The 19,850-nt window shown below is 40.2% G+C and overlaps 1 long non-coding RNA gene across 1 annotated transcript in view; it reads right to left on the bottom strand.

Moving 5' to 3' along the window:
- LOC115609775 overlaps window positions 1-19,568 on the bottom strand; it is a 38,986-nt gene extending 19,418 nt beyond the window's left edge. Inside the window, exons 1-2 of the long non-coding RNA XR_003991983.1 lie at window positions 19,417-19,568; window positions 15,339-15,483 (exon numbers count right to left, since the gene is read on the bottom strand). This is a non-coding gene — a long non-coding RNA (uncharacterized LOC115609775). The remainder of the gene's footprint in view (window positions 1-15,338; window positions 15,484-19,416) is intronic.
- Between the last annotated feature and the right edge of the window lie 282 nt (window positions 19,569-19,850).

Below are 19,850 nucleotides of genomic sequence, written 5' to 3'. Positions count from 1 at the left end.
AATTTCATAATTATAGCTTACAATTGTGATTATGTGCTTATAGTCTAGAGCGAAACAAATTTGGGAAACAGAGATTTTTATCCAACTTACAGTAACTAAACCAACTAAATACTACAGACTGATCCCTCTACTTCAAGAATAACAATATGGTTAAGAAATCAACCTGAGGCTTTCTGCTTAAAGAGAAAAGGCCAGCCTGAGGGCTGTTTGATTGGTTGTTTTTGTGAATGATAACATTTTCTTATCTTGAAATTGTTCCTTTTTGGCAAGTAAAATGTTAAATCCTGAGTATATTCATTAGAAGCTCCTGGAAAACAAAATGCAGAGCTAAATGAAGCATGAATACCATCCAGAAATTACTCCAAGTATGTACTGCGAGCCATAGATTTTAAACAAGATTTGTTGGTTTGGGTGCAACCCTTGTTTAGGGGTTTGTCTGGCTTTTGTTTTTTCAAGTGGAATTACATGAAGGCATGTAGTGGAGTAATGAAGCAAGGCATTTTAATGAATAGCTCATTGTATGGCTCTTGATCATCATGGCGATTAAAATTTTTATATAGACAATTATTTTGGGATGCAGAAATCACCAAAAATGCATGACCTGTCATTGTAAAGAGAAGAGGGTGTTTTCTGAGTTCATTCATATGGTCGTGAACTCTGCAGTAATAATAATAATATTTAACATGTCAGAGTCATTCTGTTACCAAAGTGCAGGCTGTAAATTGTGGCTCTAAGGGACCTGGTCAGCTAAGGGAAAAAGTAATGGTCCAGTGTTCCTGAATGAACTCATAAGGGCGATGTGCCTAAAAGCATCACTGAGGACAGAAGCACAAACCCACAGCTGAGGGATTTTGCAAGCTGCATCGTATGCTCCCCCGGCTGCTCTGTGCTCTCTCATTATTGTGTCCAGTGCACAAAGGAAGGCGGTTTCTAGCAAGGTCCTGGCCTTGGCTCACTGCTGCTCAGAGACTGTAGTCTTATTGCAGCAAGAAGTGTAAACATCTTGAAAGGATACAGGGAAATCTAGGACAAACCTTGATCTTTCTTTTCCTTAGGACCTGGAGGAAGACTTCAAATGCTTTCAAGATTTTTACATATATACCAGTTTTTTGTTTGTTTTTAGTTACAAGTGAAGAGCAAAATTAGGAGAAATAGGTTTGGATCATTTATAATGTTTGACTTTTCCTACATAAAAACGGTTTGTTGCAATTACAATCAACAAACAATTCCATTCCTTCAAATATTTTTAGGAGAGAAGAAGATAGATTGATTTTAACTGTAAGAGAAAACTCACATTCTGAAAGTGTTGAACCAGGCCTAAGAATTAAGGGACAATGTCACAGGTACAGAGGCAAAGGCTCTGCCTGTGCCCTCACAGTTGAAAAAAATATAAGAAAAACTTCTTGTACACTGTAGTCATTGTTCTTTAATCTGGTATTGACTAATGAACTAATTCCTAATTAATACTCTGCAGTTATCCAAAGACACCTAGGGTCCCATGAACATTTCTAATAATGAAACATTAACTGAAGTGAGACGCTTAATCTACTGTAAATTAAATCAGTGCCACTGCTGGTATGGACTCGAAGACTGGGTTTCATCCCTCGTCTGTTGATAGAAGTATGTTCTGTTTCCTATGTGAGATCATCATGGCTCACGTACTGTGTTTGCTCCAATTCATAATAGTTAACAATGGGGTTTTCTGCTGGTGGTCCTGAAAGCAATTTCCTATGTGGGATTTTCCACATTAGATAGATTCTGTGCCTGTGCTTGGGACACCTGAAAGGTCAAGCTGCAGCCTAAGCAATAAATAAATGAATAAATAAAACCTCTACTTTTCTTAACTGTCAGTGTAAAAGCACCCAGTGTTCAGATTCCTTTGTGCTCTACACAGACCATAAAGAGAGATCATGTTTAAGAAAAGGTCTACAAAAAGCTATCTCTTGATGGGAGCCTCAACAAACATTTCTGTAGAACATGCTGAGAAGGACATGTATTAATGTCTTCTTCCTAGGACCGAGGTCCTACCTTCTGGGATAGGACCTAGGAAACCTGGCTGCAGTTCTCTTCTGCATGTGGGAGTTACACTGGGACACAGCTGCCTAATTCAGCTCTCAAACTATGACTTGATTGCCTGAACGCAGACATCTACTGACACTTTATGAGTTTGAAAGTATCCTAAAGCCATAGCTTTAGCCATAGCTCCAGAAGGATGTAGGTCTCCCGCAAGTCCTTCATCTCATCTGTGATCCCTGAAGATTCCTGACATGGCAATGGGTGTCTCAAAAAGCAGTAAGCACCTATACCTTGGCAACTAAATCGCATCCTCCATGCTCAATACCTTTGCCCAAACACAGACATATATGTAGATGCTCTCTACCTGATCTTCTGACACTGCTGCTGTTACTCCAAAAAGATGGAGTTCTCTCATAGGTCCTGCATCCATATGGACACGGTGCATATCCTAGAGCATCTCCAGTTGCAGTAGGTGTCTTTGGTTGAAATACATACTGGAACCTTCCAGGTGGGATTCTACTTAAAAGTAGGACATCTAAATCGAGGTAGAGGTCTGCTGGAGGTGTTTAAGCTCCCTTTCTAGTTACTGGAGAAGTACTTAGTACAGCTAGCAGAGTGATTCAATGCACTCTATAGGAGGTAGTTAGTAGCTGGTCATCTAAATTGCTCTTTAGGCTTCTCTGGCTGCACTGTCTTTCCATTGACTACCACTGGAGTTTAGACTCTTCCAGCACAAGTAGACACATCAGTGTAGACAGATATCTTAAAATAAGGGCAAAATCTCTGCTGACAGTTGAAAGCTTTAACCTTTAGGCCATAGGCTACTCTGATTATTGGGGTAAACTAATATTGTGGTAAGAGATTTTAATCCTCCCTTTAGAAGCTGGCACATTTTGCAGAGGATAAATAAGAAATCATTGTGCAATTGAGATATAAATAAGAAATTTGTACTCAAGCTCAAAGAGCAGTTCAGAAGGCTCTGGAGGTAAAAAAGAATCATATATTCCTACCTAAAGGGAAAAAACATTGTCAGTGTTCCTTACCTTCAGGAAATGTAGATTAGTCTGCCACAGTTAAACAGAATGGTTAAGCAAGAAAATTAGAACAGAGAGGTCAGAAACATTAAAATTACGCAAGAAATGCAAAATATATCAAGTACTCACTTCCACAATCAGTACCTGTTAATTGTCCCTGCTGGTTTTTAAATGGTGTTTCTGTCTGAAGAAGTAATCCAATTTTAATTGGATAACTTTGTTGTTGATGGTTTTGCTTGTTTATTTGTTTTAAGTTAGGCTACAGATCCTTGTCAGCTGCTTTTAGGAGCAAAAGAGAAATGTTTCCTGCTTAACATCTGCTGTCAGATTATGTTGCTGCTGCTATCAGAAATGAATGCAGAAGACCAATTCAAGTTCCTGTCAGCTGTGATGCCTTTTGGACATGTTTCAATCAAGCAGCAGGATTTTCTTTACACTTAAAGAATCATTAGAACAGCTAAAGTCTTAGGGAAAACACATTTTGATTGCAATTGTAAACTAATGTCTAATTCATTTAAATTATCATATATTAAGTAAATATTTGAACTACTTTGAGATCCATCACACATAATTGTAGCTCTATCTTGAGTTTAAGTATTTCTCTCTCCTCCAAATTCTAGTCAATAAAACTCAAAACATCTTCTAGAGTTAGTGCTGCAGCAATCCGATATGTCAGTGTAAATACCCACAGATTCTCACTAATGGTTATCTGATATTTTGCATACTAACTATTGATGTTTCCCACATCCCACAGTAAACTTGGTAAAAGTTCATGATGCACCTGAACATACCTCAGACAATTCATTTCCACCTGATGTGTCAGCTAAGCTCAGATTCTGCTGACCCAGTGTCCAGGAAAATCTTTAAGGTGCCCCTGGATCCCCTATGCATAACATAGGGAGCTGCAATGTGACTCTATCTGAATTCTCCTCATGTCAAAAAATTGTCACAACAACCTGAAATCCCTCACAGTGATGAGTAGGGATGAATCAGGCTTGATGGTTGAGAAAGGATTGCATGGGCTCCTGTGTGAATCACCTTTTTCCTATCCAAGAACTCGTCAACAACTGCAGTTCTCTCATTTTCTGCACAGAAAGAAACAAAATGTTATGACACCTATTCTAGTAACGTAATTACAACATTTGGTGTTCTCCCAAAGCCTCTATTTCTAGAGCCAAGTGATTAGCCAAGTATCTCAGTTTTCAGTCTCTTTGACAGAGGCTTCCAGGAGAAAACTTGGAAATGTTATAGTATGTTACCCCAGCAGGCTCATAAAACAAAGGCAAATAAAAGTAGTTAATAATGCTTCCTGATTTCTAAAGCTCGCTGTTTAAGCCAGTCATATGTCTTCAGATGGTCTGTCTTGTGATATGGTTTCAGCTATACTGGTTTCAGCTCTAACGTTGATGTTGGTAACCACTTCCCACATCTGCGAACAGGGCCCTCCTACTATAGGATTTTCTGGCTAAAAATCTGTATTGTTTCCTCATTTGAAATCAATTAATCTTTTAAATTTGAAGTAGTCAACCAAAATTGTTTTCTGGTTCAGTAGTGTCCAGCTGATTGCATCACAATGGTGTTGCCATGTTATTTTATTTTCAACTAATGTCCAAAGTTTTCCATCAGACCTACTTCAGATGTGGCTTACCAGGAAAGAATGAAAGAAAAGGAGTTGTATAGACTGGAAAAGAGGGTGACTAGCATCAGAGCAATGGTGTTCAGATACAGAAAAGCAGCTGAAAAGAGGAAAGGAGTATTCTTTGCTCTGTGTGTAGGAGCAGAAAACTAAAAAGCATAATGAAATTACATGACAGTGCAAAGAAGAAGCAAGAAAGAAACAGTGAGCCTAGTGTAACAGCCTGAAAATGCTGTGAGGCACCTTTAGGAACAGGCTACCCTAATAACTCACAGAACTCAGACAGGCATCAGTGATCTAGGGCTGGGAGGTTGGAATGTACATTCCTGAGACCCTTTCAGCCCTACTTCTCTACGGCAAGTGGGACATGTCCCAGATATGTTGGACTAACAGAGTAAATGATAAGGGTTCATGTGAGGGTTGTGTTAATTGAGTAGGATCTCATATTTGAGAACCTACTGTTTGCGAGCCTAGACTGAAATATCTGCAGATGGTAACAATGATATACTAAACCAAACCAAAAGCATTTTAACACTGAACTGAATTTTGATGTTTTGCATTGTTGTCTGGGGAGAGAAATCCAGTAAAAAGCTACTTGTATGTCCTGTGCCACAACACCCAATTTTTAGATACATGACACACAGAATGGAAATTATGTTCTTGCGTTAGGTGCCCACAATTCCTACCAAGTTTTTGTATCTTTAAATCACAAAAAAATTTCCCTCCAAAAGTGCCTGTTAGAGGCAACACCAAAAAAAATAAAAATAAAATAAAAAGGAGAGAGGCACTTAAACTCCAGCACTGAGACACCTCAAGGTCTCGGACAGAAGCAGCTTTTCCCCTCCATGGGTGAAGATGTGGTAGAGGAGGGCAGTGTGTGATCCTTACACCTGATAATATAGATTAGTACAGAGGGCATGATGGTGCTGTCATGACTATGTTTCAAGAGCAGGTGGGGCTGACAGGGCATTAAGGGTCCCTGATCAGCATCTGGGTGCTGTTCTGCCCTGTGCCTCCCACCAGCTCTGGCTGCTCCAAGCAGGGACCATGCTGGGCACAGAGCTGCACAGCACACCCAGGGCCACACGGGCTGAACAGAGGCGTATGCAACTTCGGTGGCCTCAGGCTGACAATTTTTATCTAGTTGGGTCACATTTTTTTATTCAGGCTCAGCATCTTCATTCAGATCTTAAAAATTATGAACCTAAATCTATATCACTGCCCTACAGACATTAAGCTCTCAAATCCATGGTCTGTTCAGCTCATTACAAAGAGCTAATTCTGACATGCATATCCTTTGTTGTATTTTTTTCTTATTCTAGCCAATGTCTGTCCTTAAATTGTGATGAGTAAAACAAGGACCTTTTTTTCCAGGATAGAGAGGAAACATCTAGAATAACCCCCAGAGAAATAGAGCATTTCTCTGCTAATTTCTTGTAGAAGATGGATAAAGCAGCAAAATGAAGAGGACTTTTTCTTCTGGTGCGGGAGCACTCTCATTTTCTGAGAGCCATAATCCAGAAAATCCTTCCACTCGCTCCACATTTTGAAAAGAGACATTATCTTGTTCTCGGCTCAGATTACTGGCTCCAAGGTCCTGGTGCAGCAGAGTGACTGGGTAGGTTGTAGGAAGAAGCCAAAACAAACTTCTAAGACAAACTCATTTGTAACCTTAACTATGAAAATCACTCCTCAGTAATGTTAAAAACAAAATCAGAGCCAGCGAGTGGAAAAGGAGAGAATAAATACTGTACATGCTGGAGAACTACATCTCTCTGCTCTGCTGACTCACAGTTTAAACATTGTACAAGTCAGGTGACATTACCACAGCGATAAATCTGATCTGTATCTACAGGAGAAGACTCCTGAGCCAATCCTTTGTTGAATACTGAGGAAATAATTGCCATATGTGAATATTTTTTAGTGGTGCCTTCTCACAAAATACATATTTTCCATTCTTTATTGAGCTGTTTATCTAGACTAGAATTATGATAAACTTCTCAAATGGTTCGTTTTCCCAGGATTCATATGGAACAAATTAGAAGTAAGTTTCCATAACAAAAATTACTTAGCAGTAAAGCTATGAGATCTCCCTCTCCTCCTCCGCTCAGACAAGGTTCACAGCCAGACAGAGCGAATGGCCCCATTTGTGGCTTCCTGGCACTTGGCTGCACATGCCAGAGAGGCAGCCCCACTCCTCCATGAGGATGCACAAGGCCAGGTGCTGCCATTGACAGGCTTCAAATCACCACTGCAGTGTGGTGAATCCAGCAGGACCACATATATTCACTTTTTCCATTCCTTTTAAGGTGGTTTAGTTGTCAGTGAACAAGGGAATCTGGGTCTGACTGCCACTGAAGGATGGGGAAAGACATTTGCTTTGTCTTTACAGGCCTATATCGTCTTAGAGTACTTGAGTACAAGGACTAAAGATAATCTAATTGACTTTTAAGACAATTTTTGGCTAAAGAACATGTGGGTGTGAACATAAATAGCAGTCCATTTGTGCTTCAACTTGGTGTCTATCCTTTCATTCCAGCTAAGGCTGCCTGACATTTCTTTTTGTATAACTATGTTTTCATTTGAAGCTTGGAGAAACTTTCTGAGATTTCACACTTGTCATCTCTCATGCTACTTTATTCTTTAAAAATTGCTGAGACCTTCTCAAAAACAAAAATCGGAAGGAAAAAGGGAAACAACCACTAAACAACATTTTAAAAACTGTAGTTGCAAAGCTATGGAACTCTGTGTTTTGCAGGAACCCTGTGTAGAGGAAGAGTGCAGCTTTTGATAAGGATAAACCTTCTTTATTCATTTTTATTCCCTGTGAAATACATCCACATCCTAAACATGTACAAGTCTTTGACAAGCAGTAGTTTACACATACTTCATAAATACTTGCCAGAGTTTAATAGCTGAAATCTCCAGGCACTTTGTCTTCACTGAGCATGTCCCAGCTCCTGACAAGCTCTGTATGTGGCTGAATCGTATGTGCTTCACAGCCACTGATAAAAGCAAGTTTTAAAAAGTATTTTGCAGCATAGGGCTATAGGAATCAAATTAATTTTCCTCTGTAATAGCTGTCCCTATGTGTCTTGAGCTGCAGCAGTCCTGGGCACTGGATGTGGCACTAGGGAGCTAGTCTCACTTGCACTCTCAGTCTACCAGCTGCTGAAATGGCACCAAAAATAAGGGAGCTACCTACCTCTTCTTGGGCAAGAAAAAGCGGTAGATCAAAGGCTGTCAGGAAAAGGAAGTATGCAGAAAAAGGTGGATGTTTCTGAAGGAGAACACGAAGTCTAGATGTTGTGGAACTAAACCAGGGGAATCATAGAATCATGGAATCACAGAACAGTTTGGGTTGGAAGGGACCTTTAAAGGTCACCTAGTCCAACCCCACCTCTGCAATGAGCAGAGACATCTTCAACTACATTAGGCTGATCAAAGCCCTGTCCAACCTGACCTTGAATGTTCCCAGGGAACGGGCATCTACCACCTCTCTGGGCAACTTGTTCCAGTGTTTCGCCACTCTCATTATAAAAAATTTTCTTCCTTACATCTGGTCTGAATCTATCTTCTTTTATTTTAAAACCATTACCCTTCGTCCTATCACAACAGGCCCTACTAAAAAGTCTATCCCCAAGTTTGTCTGAGAAGAACCCAGCAATCTGGGAAACTTGGAAGAAGAATAGGGAGTAGAGCTTGGGAACTGCACGGTGTGCCATAGGTCCAAGAAGTGGGCATGGCCATGCTGAGGGAAGAGATGGGATTCTGCATGTGCAAGGAAACTGTACTGGGGAGTGCACAAGAAATGGACAGAGACTGAGTGCTAGCACAGAAGAATAATATGCTGATGGAAAGAAGTTTGAGGGCTGACCAAGTTTGACTGAAGATTTGGTGAGGGAAAGAAGTTTGGAGAAAGGAAAGAGTGAGAATAGGATAAGAATCCCCAGATGGGGCATACCTGGACTTTCTAAGATTTCTGTGATGGTTAGTGAAGAGCTAGGCATAGGATTGGGTTAGGACTGGAATGGGATTGAAACAAGAGCAGGCATCCCAATAGTTCTGCTTAAGGAGCAGAAAAGCTGAATGCAACCCTCCTCAGAGCTGCAAACTAAGCACAGAATCTTTCAGCTCAGTCCTTTCTCTGCCTTGCTAGTGTACATATGAGAAATCTGCAGCATCGCTGTTACATTAAGCAGCCGAGCTCTGCCAGATGCAGTACTGCTGATGAGCAATAACGTGTCTGCATGGGGCAGCACAAGGGAAGAGGAGACCAGCTTTGACCTGTTCAATGTGAACAAAATCTGATACTATTTAGCTCTCAAAACTGTGGAAAACATCATAGGATTGTTGAGCTAAATGGTCATCCATTGGCTGTAGTGCACATTCTGTACCCTCACCTCTCCCAGGACACTTCTGCCCTGTGCTGAGTTATTTTCAGGACCCAAGAGTGAGGTGCCACAGACCCTGTAAGTTAATCGTCAAGGATCTGGCATGGTCCCTACTGGATAAGGTGACTCAGCAGCCTGGTCCCCCCACCAGAGCAAGGGCAGTGCAGGAAGGCCAGAAATTGTTTGGTTGTAACAGAGAGATCCATGAAGGAACTGAAATCTATATCTGGGCAATAGGAAGATCAGAGTGCAATTTCAACTTGTTCATGATTGGAAATAACAACCCTGGTTTATATTATTTGCACAGTTCGTCATTAATCTTTGTGTCATAAGAAGGGATGAAATCCACTTCTCTTGAGTGACATTCATCTACCTCAGCCATTAGACAACCCTCTTTCTCCCTGCTGTCTCCCACCTCATTCACTTCATATCTTCCAACTTGTGCAACAAATGAGTCAGGGGACTTAACAGACAACAGATGCCTTCACAGCATAATTCTGACTCATATCCCTGGCAGAGTGGGAAAAATCATATGTGACTATTTAATTCAAGACTGTAACCTAAGAAAGTGAATGAAAAAACAGAGACAACATTAATTTTGGTATTTTGTTAATTTTTAAATTCTTACATCTGCAACCCTATAAATGTTCTTTAAAGAGATTTTAGATATTAGGTAGAGTTTTTTGTTTTATTTCTATTTTCTATACAACCTAGCTTAGACTGCAGCACATAGAATCAGCTCTATAATCCCAGGGCAACAAGAACACAGAGATTCACTTGGATTTATCTTTTCTGATTCACTATAGTAAAAAATATGGAAATACTAATTTGCTGTAGTCCTACCTGAAAAGATAGGCATATCAAACAAAAAATACCCAAAAGACCTGGATTCATTTGTACTTCAGTATGTATTTGAGCTACTTGCACTGGTTCTGTATATACAATTGCATCTTTTTCTGACATGAGCTTTTACAGGAGTCCTAATCTTTGTGGATTTTGGAGATCTGCAGTCTAGCCTAGTGGCAAATGTGATGCATAACCCATGGAACAGTTCTGATACTACAGACATTCAAATAAAGTTTGTTATGCACAGCATACACATACACATATACACTGGTTAAAATGCCTCAAATGAGTCACGTTTTCTTTATCCATTCTACTGGGCTGCAAACATTTGCTGTAGAAAATAACAATGCAAGAGATTCCCATCAGAAAAGTTCTCTGCAAAAGAATTAAAACAAAGTTCTCTGCAGAGTGCATCACACCAAAGCTGTCACCTATGCAAGGGTTCATAGAACTGGCACATTCAGATCAGATGAGCGTTCATTTTCATACACCTCTAACCCTCTTTTGTTCTTGTGGGTTATTATTTGACAGGGATTCTGCATTCTCATTATGTTCTCTTTCACACTCATGATATTCTCCAGAGAGATGCAGAAGGTCTGGATAGCAATAGAAAGTAACCTCAGCAAACATCTCCTTCCTGACTACAGGAAGGAAAATATACTCACTGGATTTGATGAGCTACAAAGATTTTTCAAGTATCGGTGACAAGGTTATAATTTCTAAGCAAATCCTTAAAATGTCTCTAATTTCAAGACTATCTCCCCATAGTAGCATTGATTTTTCAAGCCCCTCGTTATAGAAAATTTTCCATACAATAAATATGAAGTACATCAAAATACAGCGCCCTACATTATATGGCTAGGTTTCTTGAAGCTTTTTGAACTGCTAGTTGCTGAAGAACTGGAGACAGGGAAAGGACTACACTGACAAAATCAGCCTCAGCATTAGCTGGTGGTTTCCATCCTGTTCCTGACCTACTGAGACAGGGGCTAATTTGGATCCAAAGTCCAATCAGCCAGTTCATGAAGAAAGCCAAGATCATACCACAATAAGCAAGTGAGCCTTCTCAGACTGTATAATTTTGTCCACTCTGTTTATGAAGGGGACGCAGGAGTTATTCCTACCATTATTCATCCTAAACTAACTTGCCAGTCTTATGTGTTCCTAGTAATAAACACTAGGAGACCATTCAAAGCAGAAAACTGACTCACATACTCTGAGATGAGGTCTGTATGACCCTTCATGTCAATGCTTGAGACAAAAGTGCCTGATGCAACAGTATGGCCAGCAGGCTCAGACCTTAGAGAAAGCATATGAAATCTCTCACTTGAGAGATTTTTCCCTGCCTGCAGAGCCTGCAAGCTCTCCCCAAACAAGTTGACACAGAGGCATGTGCAGATTGGGCTCAAGTGTCAGCTCACACCCTGAGCTGTTTTGACAATACTACGGGTGGCTTATGAGCATCTGAGTCAGGCTTCATCTCTGAGTCACCTTCTGGAAAGCTTTTCTTACCGCTGAGAAGAAATGCGGTTGAGAGATTTCCCGAGTAAATCACACTTGACTTTGTGACTACACCCTCCCTTTCACTCACTCTTATTTACAAGTCAGGCATGCTTTTAGCACAGAAGCCAAGCAAGAGAAGTTCAGATACAGATATCCATGAGGTTTAAACTTCAACATGTCCTAAAGTACCAATTAATGGGTCTTAAAACTCAAACATACTTTTCGGTCTATCATGCAGTGTTTTATTAACTCCAGCAAACAGTTATATTTCCTATTAGTTGTTTAGTTCTGCTGGAAATATGCATATATTGCCATAAGTATGATGCAGTTAAAAAAAGGCCATCTTCTCATACATATTCTCTTCATTACAGAAAATGAAATAAGAAGGCAACATCAAGTCAAGAGCAGAAAGGGATTAGGATACAATTTCTATCAAATCTTCAGCATGCCTTTCACTAACTCTTATATTTTCACTTTGTAGGCACACAGTGTGTAGTACACGACGTGAAAATGTCATCAATCTACAGTTTACATTCTTTCTAACCTGAATGGTTAATAAGTTTAACACATTCATTTTTCAGTACAAATTAAGCCTGTCAGAATGACTCACATTTCTATATAAATGAAGTTCTAAACATATTTAAGGGGAAATTTAGCTGTCAGAGTCAGTTAGTTCGTTGAAGTAAGAGGAATCCCATGCTTCTTTGTAACCTTTCAGAGAACACGGTATTTGGCAGATGCAGACCCGTGCAAGATAAGTGGATTTCAAACGTGTTTGTGTACATATGTGTGTGTGAAAGAGAGCAATTACAGACTCTGGAGAGCAATTCTGGAGAAGCTGAAGTCATACTTCTTTGTCCTTTATTACTAGCTAGGGCCACTCTGTAACTTGAGTTAGTGAGGTCTGAGGAAGGGCTTGCATGTCCGTTCCCCCTCCCCCAATTATATAACTTGATATACTGAAAGAAATCATTCTCCTTACAAATCTTGCCTTGCTGGTGTCCCCATTTATAACATTACTGCTTGTTGCATTTCAAGATCATCTTTCATCGCTAGTTTCTGAAAAGTCTTATATAAATATTGGTGCTCAGAATGGTCTTTTCCTGCAAAAAGATCTAGCAAAGCAAAAATCTTGTAAGCTAAACATGGCTGAAAGCCAAACAATTCTACTTCATAATTTTTCCAACCAAAAGGGAGAAAATTTAGAGCAACGTAGAAGTTCTCCGTCAATTTCATTGATCAGCTAACTAAGAACCTAATTTTATATTCAGGTATTGTTTCAGTGTAAATATTCTGAGCAGCTCTTAATGAGTCCCCTCCTCTTGCTGGTGGTGAAAGGAGGCCTTAGAAAGGTGACATGGCATGCAAAGAACGCAAAGCAAGCTAGTTGCTTTTCCTGCCATATCCCATAAAGAGACATGGGGACACTTCCCATGACTGAGCTCTCTGTGATGCATTCAGTCCCTTGTTTCCCTGTTCAGACCTGGAGGTCTACACACTGGGTGAATTGTTGCCAAAAGGTACACCAGTAAATGTCAGTATGCCTGTCTCCAAAGCAGAGACCCCTGCGCGAGACCAAAATTCACAGTTTGTAATCCCATCAGAAAGTAAGAACATCATTTGAACCATAAATTCGGAAGACCTGAAAAAGCCTTGGGCCAAAAAGAAAAAGAAGCAAGAGGAAGTCTAAGTCTGGAGCATGGTGGTAAAAACACTCAGCTGGGAGAAGGAGGATGTTGGTATAGGAAGAATGACTCATTACTGGAGAAGTAAGGGAAAGGGACGAATATTCTTGCTGATTTACAGTGGGCAATACGGCTTCATTCTGGAGGGGTTGTCAAGGAGGGTCCCAAGCTTCTTCCTCCAAACTGCACTCCTGGACTACAGCCCACATCCCTTAACTAAGGTTATTAAAAAAAATCCTGAGAAATATAGACCGTCTGAAGTATCTGGGAAGTCTGGTCTACTTTCTAAAGACAGGCTGCCCTCACCTCCAGGCTATATACATAACCTTCTTCAATTTACTATGCTTAGGAAGCCCAGGCATGCCCCTTAGGCAAGCTGGATCAAACAAAAGCAGTTGGAGCCTTCTCCTAGATGCCTAGAAAACTTACCAGTGAAGGCATAGTTCTTGCTGAGTATGGGCCTTGTGATTTGCATTCTTGGTCTTTAAACATCAATAAGCCATCTGAGACCTTCCTCAGCAGCCTGTAATCTTTTGTAGATTTCAGCCCTTATTTAGCCCTTAATGCAACATGTCCCGTCATGCAGCTGGAGCTGCAGAAGGATGTTACTCTCTGTCTTTTCCTTTTTCTTAGCATCCTTGTCGAAGAACAGGAAATTTTCAACAAAAAATTTTGTCACTTGAGGATCATGAGATCATCTTTTAATCCAATAGAGGATTAAAGTGAGATGCATGTTAATGGTGAGGCCAATTACCTGAGCTGCTAATGATCAAAGGAAGCTTTAAAGTGCCACTGTCCACTTCATCTGTGGGCAGGTAATGCTGAATTCACCCACTATTGGTGAATGCGCATTTTCAATGGCACATTTGAACTCTCCAATTCCTTTCAGAAGATGCAAAATTAGATGGTGCCTCAAGATTGGTGGGCACAACATCCTTTTACAAGGATAATTTTCAGTTAACTTTGGAGGCCACTTTCAAACCCACTTTTCTTTAAACTCTATTTCTTCTGAGTGTTAAGACAGTATGGCATGAACAAAAGGCCATGAGAGATTGCTGTTACCTAATCAAAAGAAGAATTGCCTTTCCAAAAGATTGTATTTTGTTCTTTTTTGGGGGGAAGGGAAAGGAATCAGCATCAATTGAACTGTTTCAGGCCAGGCCAGTCACCATGGCAACAAATTTTTCTGGTATTAGAAAGTATCACCTGGGAAGTGTGGTTAGCATAATAGCATCATGGATCATTTTCATATATTCACTTTAGACTTAGGCCTTAAAGGAATTCTGTCCTTTTCTTCTGAAAAAGACTGCAATATAATGCACAACATACAGATCACGGTCCAAAAAAAAAGTGCATATCAAAGAAACCAGGCAATTTCAGCCAGATATAGGCCTTGAATATTTTTGGCTGGCAGAAAGCCAAAATTAGCTACCTAATAACCTGTCCTTGCCCCTTTTTTCCCCGTTGACTACAGTCCAACACTATTTGTCTGCTATTTAGCTATAATTACATGCACAGATGCAGAATATTTCTGAGCCACAGAATATTACCTTGAATAGTGACTATACTTGAATTGTTCCATTTCTTGTCACATTAGATTGAGCTGTATTTTAAATATGCTGGTTTTGCTTTTAACAGGAAGAATAAATATGTAATTTGACTACACTTGGGGATTTTCAGTCTTTAATGTCATTCTCTTCACTTTTTTCCTTTCTGGAGGTAGGCACATACCTTCTAAAAGTGCTTGAAAAGAGCTGCTTAATGATATGGTGGATTCTTAAGACTTTCAGAGAATTTGCTCTGATGACAAGAAGTGCTGGATTCAGTGCAGATATTAGAGACGAAATCTAATATGTCAAGGCAGAAAGTCAGGCACACCTACAAATTGCAATAAAAGTATTGAGGATTCTTCCTTCTCAGCTAAACAAGCTAAATTCATGATCAGACCAAATTGGCCAGTTACGTCAACTTCGCCAATTCGATCTAAATATTACACTTCAAGATAAAGCAATGTACTACAAATACATAAATATGTATCTTATACTTTTTTAAACACAGAAGAAAACTTTTTGCTGGATACCATATTGTGAGAAAGGGTGAGCCAAATTCTGATTTCTCCATCATCCTTGCAAGCCCTGAGGTGCCAAGTGAACTTCTCAACATTTACAAGCTGGCAAAATGAGCTCAGGGTACAACCCAATATATCGCATGAGATAACACTCACCTATATAGCTGGCTGGAGAGTGTCCTTATGGACCAGGGAAGAACCATTTGGTCTGTGCAGGAATCACTGGGGGAAGCTCCTCTGCTCTTCATGAGGTCAGACTAGATAATCAGAGTGTTCCCTTTTGGCCTTGAAATCTATGAATCTATTAAATGGAAACAAATGTTATGATTAATCAAGCTGGTTTTCCTCTGCTCTAACTCACAGGGTTAGTCCTAAAAAATGGGTCTTTCAAGACATGACTATTTTGACTGTTTGGTGCAACCACAGCCAAAGTGGTTAAAGGAACAAGAGATGTCAATCTTTCAGCTTCATTTTTGCATTGGTTATGTGCCATAACTGAAATCCTGAAACCCTTACTCAGTTCTGGATTAGATGAAGCTCGAATCAAGTTAGACTTCTGGAAGGTCTGAATAAGTAATTTCAGGAAATGGATGCAGTAAATGTTAGACTGCTACCATGCAGCTGTAGTGGAGACATATAAATGTCTGTCAGCTGCAGCCTGCAACAGTAGGAAGCTGAATAATAACAAAGGGCATACGTCACACATGTGGGCAGAGTTTACCTCCTAAAATGGAAACCCTGTTGCACCATTGCTGTGTAGGGGATTGAATTATTATAACCATGTAAGTGTAAACAGGATACATGCCATATATTTTTGCCTGGATCCTGCACTCATTATATATTTGGCATGGCCATAAGCCATGCCCAATGCATGCTGCACAACCTGAGACTCATCTGTGGGAACACAGAGCACACAAAAATAGAGATGCTTCTGTTGCACAGTAAAAGTATGACATCTTAACAATCTACCCAATGCTTAAGCTATCCTGAAAAAAACTATTCTCAGTTATACTAGTTGCTCAGTGTAATAGTTTAACTTCCTTCTGTAAATAAAAAAATTAGAATTGTTAAATCTATCTGAGATGTTGAGTAATTTTTCAACAGTTGAAATCAAACAAAACGTACAAGCTGCAAGATATACACATTTTTGTTACAAAATGTGATGTTCATTATCACATGAAGCATTGGAAAATGGAATTTATGAAGTTGAAGTTTTGCTGTATGTAATGCAGGTCGTTTATTGTGCTTGATACACTGATCTGAGCAAAGATCTTTGCACTGAGGATAATCTTTTCAAAGAAATTTTCAGAGCTTATTTTCCAGGCAAGGTATAAAGTGAAAATATTTCTTCCTCCTTTTTTCCCCCTCATACTTATAGATCTACCAGCCTGCACTATTTTGAATCACAATAATGGAGTAAGAGATTAGAAACTTTCAGTTATTCTGAGAAAAAGTAGGAAAAAAGCAGTCATAAAGTCAGTTGAATATGAAAAAATATGCATTATTTCATGTTTAAATGTATGACAGTTAACTTTTGCTGTCATTCTTCAGGCATGTGCATTCGCAAACATGCTGGTAGAATATGACCTGACAATTCACTCAAGTGAGTTTGAAATGGCAACATCATCTCCCGTGATTATCAAAACTAGGAATGACTGATAGAGTCATTTCCTACCAGATTAAACAAAAACTTCTGATATGACTACCATCTAAATGAACATACTATTATATGAATGATTCAGAGAATTTTATCATTTGCTTTGAAGGGAGTTCATGTGTTGCATCATATAATCTGTGAGCAAATGCAGTATCTTGGTGCCCAAATGTAGCAGTCTTGCAAATTTTTAAGATTGTCTGAGACATCTGCATTGGGCTGGCAGAGATGACTTGCCTCTTCTGAAGGTACAGCTGGAGGCCATCCAGGTTAGTCTAGGGCATCTACCATGGCACTTGTCATCAAAGTTTAGTCAGCTGAATTGAGCCCAAGGCATCCAAGATTGTACTGTATTAGCAGAGACCTACTCAATACAGTCACCAAATACAAAGAAAGTCTGGAGGGTGACTCGTGATTGTAGGCAGTGGCTAAGCAGTTAAATGAATTCTGTGTTTCAGCAACTGCATTAATCAGATCTCCACTGACTATAGCAGGAGCCTAGATACCTAGTTCATGTGCAGATGGGTATACATGGAGTCTTAATCTCAAACGGATTCCCAACCGCAGGGCTCAATACAGCTGCCCAAAACATTTCATGTAGTTTCAGATACCCAGGGTATCACTCATTTGGTCTGTTTTTTCGATAAAGGCAAAGGTCTACTGTATGTCCTGCATTACATCTGCCATTGTGGGGATGTTTCAGACATATTTAGGCATATCAGCTGGCACTAAGAATATAAATTCAGGCAACAGACTTGAGTCCATAATGCATTGCTTTCCTTCCATAACACCTTCAGCAACTGCTGATGCATTCCATATTGCAAATACAACAGCTCCTAATAAGGACTAAGCATGCAGAATTGGGCAATTAATTAACCAACCGCTGATCCAGGCTAGCTGTTAGGAAAAACTCACTAGAGCCTTTAGTCAATGGCAATCACCCTCCTTCCTGTCTCATCATCCATCTCCACGCTCATTTAGTAGTATTTTAAATCTTTTTTGTCCGTGACTGCTTTGACAAAATATATTATCAGGGGCAACCAACCTCAGACTGCCCAGAAGAGGGTCAAATTAATAAGTGGGAGGGGGTGCTCCAAAATTGTCAAGTGCAATCAGAATTAATGCTTGTGAGGAAATAAAACCAAGCAGACGAAAACCAAGAAACTGGGACTTCCCTGAGGAATGACGAAAACACTTTAGAATAATGGCCCAATTATTTAATTCTGAATTTCAGTGAAAATCCTATAAAAGTACTTAAAACACCCCTATTAGCACTAAATGAGCTCATCTTGATTAATGTTATTGAAACAATTGCCAAAGGGTTTAGTAATGATTAAGTCTTCTATCTCAGGTGGTAAATTCTTAACATTCTAGCTACCTTAGCATAAAGCATAAAAATAAAAGTTTATTTAAATTTTAGTTTTTCTAATTTATTATCTTCTTTCTTCACCCCTCAATCAGACCCTGCAACAAATGCACATTTCCACCTTAGTCTTAGTAAGTGTTGCACAGAAAAAAAACATGCAATAATTTTCCCAGCGTTTCAGCTGGTTACTTAGGTGCTTCAACCTCTTCTTCCCACTAAGTTTGGGCACTATTCAAGGCACTAAATTAGAAGATTAATCTCTCTAACAACTCTTAACAGTTAAAGGTGTGGGATGGGCTCAGCCACAGAGTCTGACCCACTGTTTGGCTGTATGTGTCTCTTTGTACTGATCTACCTTAGACATCTTCATCAAATGCCTACATTTAGGTGGATGAATCCCAGTCTTCAAACCCTGCATAGGCATGCGATTAGAGTAAGAATCCAAGTGCAGCTGAAGCCATTAAAAAGATCCCTGTTGACTTCAGTGCTGACTGTACTGGTAATTGAGAAGTGTGTTTGATAGTTTTCGCATCCATTGTGTGATGTCCTGGCTTTTCCCTCTCAGGGTCCTCAGAAGAAGAACGGGTTTTGTCTGTGACACACACATTAAGGAGCCGGGACACAGGAGTCCTACACCACCCGAGAGCAAGCCATCTCATCTGTGGAGAAGGTTAGTCCTTGCCCACCTCCATCCCCACCAGGGTAGCAGGGAGAGAAGCCGAGGACACAGCCATGGTGCTGCCTTCCTCTGCCAGTGCCAGTTATGGGCCATGTCAGAGAAAGCCATGCTGTCTTTCTAAGGTAGCTCTGCTGCCACTGTGGATCATAACAGCCAGGGAAACTCCAACAACACTGTCTACAGGAGCTGACATCTCACTGAGATCTCTTCGTATATAAGTGCCATTTGAGGCGGACAAAACATGCAGGAAGTTTTTATTTGCATGGGTCAAACCTCAGAGTGAGAAAGAGAAAAGTGTCTGGGCTTCAGTAGGCGACTAAAGCCAGACAGCACATCACCTTCTTAGAACTTGAGAATTTATAATTCTTTTTCCTCATATGTGTATGTGCATGTGCTAAATCCCTTCCTTCCCTCCATCCCAATGACAAGTGTGTAGCGGTGTCACTCTACGGATGCTGGGTACCAGTTCTGCTGTTCTTCAGGTTCAAATAGTGTGGTATGCATGTCAGAATACCTTGAGAAGATCCCTACTTACTTTTCTGAAGCTCCTTTGACATGCCAGCAGGCATTTTCCTTCAGTCAGGGCTGAGAGCAAACTATGACTCACGAGTACTCAAGCTGTGTTGCACTGACAATGATAGGAGGCTGCTTTTCCTTATCTTCTCTGTTGCAGGCTCTTCTGGCTGCATCAGGGCACACTGAGGTTTCCCCTTGGACAGACATAAAAGGGAGATTTATGAGACTTTCTTCTCCTGTGCAGTCAGATTAGCTGTAGTCCTTATCACTGAGATATTATACAAATATCTCTGTGAAAGCCCTTGAAGACAGGTGCAGACAGCACCATTGGCCTTCTTACTGTTCTCTATGTACATGGCATCTCCTCCTCAGAGGCACTGTGAGTATGGTGCAAATGTGGCAAGGAGATCTGAGGATCTCCCACTGTCAGGTAGGCACAGCAGAGAGAGCTGT

The sequence above is a fragment of the Strigops habroptila genome, chromosome 6 (assembly GCF_004027225.2).
Source record: "Strigops habroptila isolate Jane chromosome 6, bStrHab1.2.pri, whole genome shotgun sequence".
NCBI classification, from domain to species: Eukaryota; Metazoa; Chordata; class Aves; order Psittaciformes; family Psittacidae; genus Strigops; species Strigops habroptila.
Note: the sequence above shows the minus strand (reverse complement) of the source record. Positions and strands in the feature narration are given on the sequence as shown.